The sequence below is a fragment of the Amblyomma mixtum genome, chromosome 4 (assembly GCF_055824585.1).
Source record: "Amblyomma mixtum isolate Tamu chromosome 4, ASM5582458v1, whole genome shotgun sequence".
Taxonomy (NCBI): domain Eukaryota; kingdom Metazoa; phylum Arthropoda; class Arachnida; order Ixodida; family Ixodidae; genus Amblyomma; species Amblyomma mixtum.
The window spans coordinates 79,725,613-79,731,573 of record NC_143015.1 but is presented as its reverse complement, the minus strand read 5'-3'; positions in this window follow the sequence as shown (position 1 = coordinate 79,731,573).

The window sequence follows — 5,961 nt, the reverse complement described above, 5'->3', positions numbered from 1 at the left end:
ACGTAACTACCGCGAATTAACCTGTTTGCATTGCGAAATTATATCGTAGTTTTTTAGATCTTTTGCTAGATAGTGACATTCAGGCTACAACCAATGCTAGTTGACGGGAGTTAGCGGCCTTTTGCGAAGCTTTCTAGCCAATCTGAGAATTCACTAATGCTTCATGTACCTTACACTGGAAAGCAAAAGATAGACTTTCGCAGTTCACCTCATTTTGGATGGTTGGACTGGAAGGCTGCGTCTATTATGCACTTTCATCTATTTGATTCAGGAAGAAGTTGGAGCGCTTCCTGCCTCCGATTAAATATAGAAGTGCTGCTCAAATTCAAGCGCCTAACTTTGGTTGTCGCAGGTTCGAAGGTTTCACATCCGCATTGCCGTTGTAACTGAGTTGGCAAAACACGCAAGTCCGAAGAAACGATTGCTCCACCATTGCCATGTACATGGTGGAAAGTGTTTAAAAATACAAGAATATTGCTAAAAATCTGCGAGGAAATGCGGAACGCTTGCATGCCCTCTACAACTGGAGACAGTGGTTTAAGAAGGAGGAACAACAAGATCTAGTGTTTATTCGCGACAGTCGCTGGCGTCACAAAATGTCGCGGTAATGAAAATATAAAATTGGCCTCTGGATTTGTTTTGCTGGCAAACAACGGCTCCAGCGACAGCGCTTTAGTCTACTGCTGTATGTTTCGTCTGTTCTCGGTAGGATTCCCGATTTCGGTTTCTTTCCAACACTAGCGCCGGCAAAGAACGCAACTGCCTATGCAACGCGAAGTTCACGACGCTCCGCGCGGCAAGAAGGTGAAAAACGCAATCACTCGCTTCACGTGTTGCAAGCTGAAGGTCGAAGTACCATGCTTGCCTCTCACCTTGCTTTAAAACCGTTCAAAGCTCTGTATACACCTCGAACGTATTGAACAGCAAGTGCAAAGCATGCATAGTTGAGCGGTTGTGCAGCTAACGTATTTTGCGCGGGAATCATATGTGCCGTATTTTGTGCGGAAATCATATGTTAGTGCAGTACGAAGACATGAAGCGTAATAAACGGACAGGAGGTTGTGCCAACCATCGCTAGACATATGCACTCTACTCGATTTCCGTCATCTCCATCCGACTTATTTCCTTCGTTCTGCTTACGCCTTTCTTGCTATTACGGAGGGACCTATAAAATCCTGAAAAAGACTGAACGCACTTGCCCAGGCGCAGCGAATTCGTCCTTGATAAAAAATGTTAGTCAGTGTTATGAAACCTTTCACTGGGTATGTTCTTGTTAGTGCTTTAAATATCGTCCTCCTGGCCCTTTTAAACAGTGCGCTGCTGAACGAATGACAGAAACAAAACAGTAACGACCTAAACTTGCTATTCCATTTTGAAACGGTTCAGTCACTGACCGCAGCAACAGTGATGGTGGTGAACACAGGGACGAAAGCCCACAACAGTCCGAGTTTCCTGTTCGCAATATTAGAAAATAACATGAGGAACAAACTGTGAAAGAACTGACAATAATTTCTAGTATTCTATATAAAACCGACAAACTGACCGCACAGCAATGCCCAGAAAGAGTCCGGCTGCTATAAAAGCGATCTGCACCTATAAGCAAGAACCGTATGCACGGCATTCATTACGGAAAAAGGCCTTCGGGGCAATCTTCCAAAGGACTCTGATTAGCTGCAGAAGATTCCCAAATGCTCACTGTCAGAACTTCGCGATGGAACGGTTTCTTAATTTGAACGTCACCGGAAAAAGATTTTCATAATCGGCATTGAATGCGAGTACAAGCCAACATAATTTCGTAGTTGGGTACTTTCTTTCGCTCCTTCAATATTTGCACGTTAAAGAGTTAATATTTGTTGACAAAACTGTTTGTAAATGTCATTTCCATGATAATATAAGCGATCATTGAACCACCGTGGTAATGTTTACCGCTGCCAGGTTATTAATCTATGCATATTCCGCGGAGATTAACGACTGCTATCAACGCACTCCCTCACCAGAACAGAGTATGGCCACTCTGGTGTAGTACTTGGCCGCAACCTTCTATGCACAAACCAATTAACCCTCTGCCCTCAGTCCATTGCGGCTGCGGAGCGGAGGGTGTCAAGAATCTCTGGCTCCGGGCAGGCCGCCTGGCAACGTTTAACGTCAGCACCGTATCCAGTGAGGCTAGCCTAGCAGTGTTGTTCGAAGAACTAGCGGGTATTGAATGGGATGCCATAGGGCTTAGCCATGTTAGGAGGACAGATGAGGTGTATAGAGTAATAAAGGTTGGTTGGTTGGTTGATGGGGTTTAATGTCCCAAAGCGACTAAGGCGATGAGAGACGCCGTAGAGGAGGGCTCCGGAAATTTCGACCACCTGGGGTTCTTTAACGTGCACTGACATCGCACAGTACACGGGCCTCTAGAATTTCGCCTCCATAGAAATTCAACCGCCGCGGCCGGGATCGAACCCGCGTCTTTCGGGCCAGCAGCGGATAGACGAGAACTAGGTGTGGGATTCCTCATCAATCAAGATATAGCTGGCAGCATACAGGAGTTTTGTAATATCAACGAGAGGGTTGCAGATATAGTAATGAGGCTTAATAAGAGGTGCAAACTGAAGGTGGTGCAGGCCTACGCGCCTACATCAAGCCATGATGACCAGATCGTTGAAAGCTTCTATGAGGACAAGGAATCGGCAATGAACAAATTAGAATCGCAGTACGCTGTACTATTCTAAAATCACACACTCATCAAAAAGAAGATAAATGCAGTGAAACAAATGACGTTGTGTGTGGTTGTGGTTTTATAATGGTGTTATTTCTTCGCCAGACGAGCTTTCGTCTAACTTTGGACTAAGTACACTGTACTGATAGCGGACTTCAATGTGAAGGTAGGCAAGGAGCAGGCTTGTAACCAGGCGGTAGGTGATGATGGCGTAGGTTCTGGGAATAGCAAGGGAGAGTTATTAGAAGAGTTCCCAGATATAAGTAACTTACGGATCATGAATACCTCCTTCCGCAAACGAGAGAACAGAAGGTGGACGTAGAAGAGCCCCAATGGTGAGACTAAAAATCAAATAGGCTTCATAATATGCTCTCACTCTGGCATCGTGCAAAATGTGCAGGTCCTAGGAAAGGTCTGTTGTAGCGACCATAGAATAGTAAGGTCTCATGTTAGCTTAGTTATGAAGAGGGAACGGAGGAAACTAGTGAAGCGGAAGACCTTTAACGAGTCAGAGGTAAGAGGGAAAGTAGAGGAATTGGAGGCTTCGCTGCAGAACAGATTTTCCGCTTTAACTGAGGAGGACGACCGTAATGTTGAAACAAATAACGATAATCTCACAGCTATCGTTACGGAGTGTGCTGTAGAAGTAGGCGGTAGAATGGTTCAGCATGATACCGTTAAGCTATCTAAGAAGATGAAAGATCTGATTAAGAAACGCCAAAGCATGAGAGCTTCTAACTCTGGAGATAAAATATAACTAGCAGGGCTATCAAAGTTATTAAATAAGCGCAAGGTAGCCGACTTAAGGAAGTTTAATATGGAGAGAATTGAGTATGCTCTAAAGAAAGCAGGCGACATGTTAGGCATAGGTAAAAACCATATGTATGCGTTAAGAGACAGAGACGGCAATGTCATTAGCAATATGAATAATACAGTTACAATAGCCAAAGAGTTATACACAAATCTATACAGTAGCCAATTCAGAGCTTTAATAAGAGAGACAGTAGCGCACAGAAATTTGATATCCCGACAGTAACGAGAGAGGAAGTAAAGAAAGCATTAGGAGCAATGAAAAGGGGGAAAGCTGCTGGTGGGGATGAGATAACAGCAGATTTGGTGAAGGACGGAGGAGACAATATGGCAGAAAAACTAGCCACCCTGTACACGCAATCCCTTGTGACCTCGGGCGTACCAGAAGCTTGGATGAACGCTATCATTACCTTAATACATATTGTGACGATTCGTGCGCGTACACCAGTGGCCGCACAAACCCGGTCAGTGACTCCCGGGAGGCGGCAGACCGCGCCATCCTGGCGGCGTGTCGCCACGGATGGACAAGGCCACATAGCTCATAGGATGGCCGCCGACGACTCCTACGGTGGGGATTAAGCCTGCCACGAAGATTCCAGGGAAGAGCTGCGCGGTGTGGACCCGGTCAGCGACTTTCCCGGGAAGCGGCAGGCTGGCGTCGTGTCGCCACGGAGGGGGGCTCGACGCTGTCACGAAGATTCCAGGGGAGATCTGCGCGGAGGGAACAAACCTCATATATTTGACCTCATATCTCGTCCTCTGCAGCATATATGCAATAGCTCGTTAGCTACAGGAATCTTTCCAAACAGCATGAAAATAGCAAAGGTGGTAGTTTTGCATAAAGGTGGTGCGCATGATGACATTAACAATTACAGACCTATTTCAGTTCTGCCATTATTTTCTAAAGTGCTTGAGAAAGTGATCAAATCACGCCTAAGTAAGTTCTGTATTGAAAGAGAGCTTCTTGTGAGGCAGCAATATGGTTTCCGTCCAAATAGCTCAACTGAAATAGCCCTTCTGAATATTAAAAACAAGGTTATCAATAATTTTGAAAATAACCGATTCACGCTAGGTCTGTTCCTTGATTTCAGAAAAGCGTTTGATTCTATTAAACATCAAATATTATTTTATAAACTTCCTTTTTTTGGAATCCGTGGCGTTGCTCTCAATCTTATTCGTAGCTACCTGACGGACAGATACCAATTTACAAGCCTTAATGGACATTCTTCTATTCTAGAACCGATTGCATATGGTGTTCCACAAGGTTCAATCCTGGGACCCTTGCTGTTTATAATTTATATTAATGATATTGTCCTCATACCAAACACACCCGATATTATACTTTATGCAGATGACACCAGTGTGTTTTTTTCAGGAAAACAGTTATCTGCACTAGAAACCTTCGCGAACACCTGGCTACATGAGCTTTCATGCTGGCTCCGGATAAACCAAATGCAATTGAACGTTCGGAAAACAAAGTACGTAATGTTTAAGCCGCGAAATAAACCTGAAGATTTTAATATCCAGGTCAAGTACCAAGACTCAGCCCTTGAACGCGTTTCCATTTATAAGTTCCTAGGTGTCTTATTTGAGGAAAACTTAAGCTGGACTTCTCATATAAATAAGGTTCACACAAATATCTCTAGATCTCTAGGCATTTTGTATAAAGTGAGATATTTGGTTCCCAGCTCTATTAAACGTCAGTTGTATTTTGCTTTAGTACAGTCTCATTTACATTACTGTCTGTTAATCTGGGGCACCACTACCAAGACAAACTTGCACAGGCTTGAGATATTGCAAAAACGAGCTCTGCGTTGCATAGAAGATGTAGGTCCGCTAGAACATACATACCCATTATTCTTAAAACATAATTTACTCAAGATAAACGAACTATTTCAACTAAAGCTTGCATATCATGTTTATCATGAAGTCACCCGTGACCCAGTTTCCTTTTATGCTTTATACTTCCCTAACAATAAACCTTATGATTTCAGGTATAGTCATTTTCAAATGCCTCTGATGAGAACGAATTATGGTATGCAGCACATTGATTACTTAATTCCTGATTTACTTAATAAACACCCACGTATTATGGAACTTCTGCAGCAGCCTCGTTCCCCCCGTAACTTCAAGAACAATGTTAAAATGTACCTTCTGTCCCTATCTCCTCCATAAAATGTCCAGTTTCTAGTTTTTTTTTTTTTTTACTCGCTGGGTGTATGTCTAGGTTCGCTATTTTTGGTTTTGTTGTCCTAAAGACGTAGGAGGCATGCAATGCGGTTTTCATTGTTTTTGGTTTGCGTGCTATTTCTCCCCTTGCCTGTATGTTAATTCTATGCATCTCATTGTTTGCTATTTCAATTTTTTTGTTTTGTCCTAGCTACATTTTAGCTATGCGTTGTTTTTTCCTTTATTTTTCATTGCATCTGTGTTAATTATGTGTA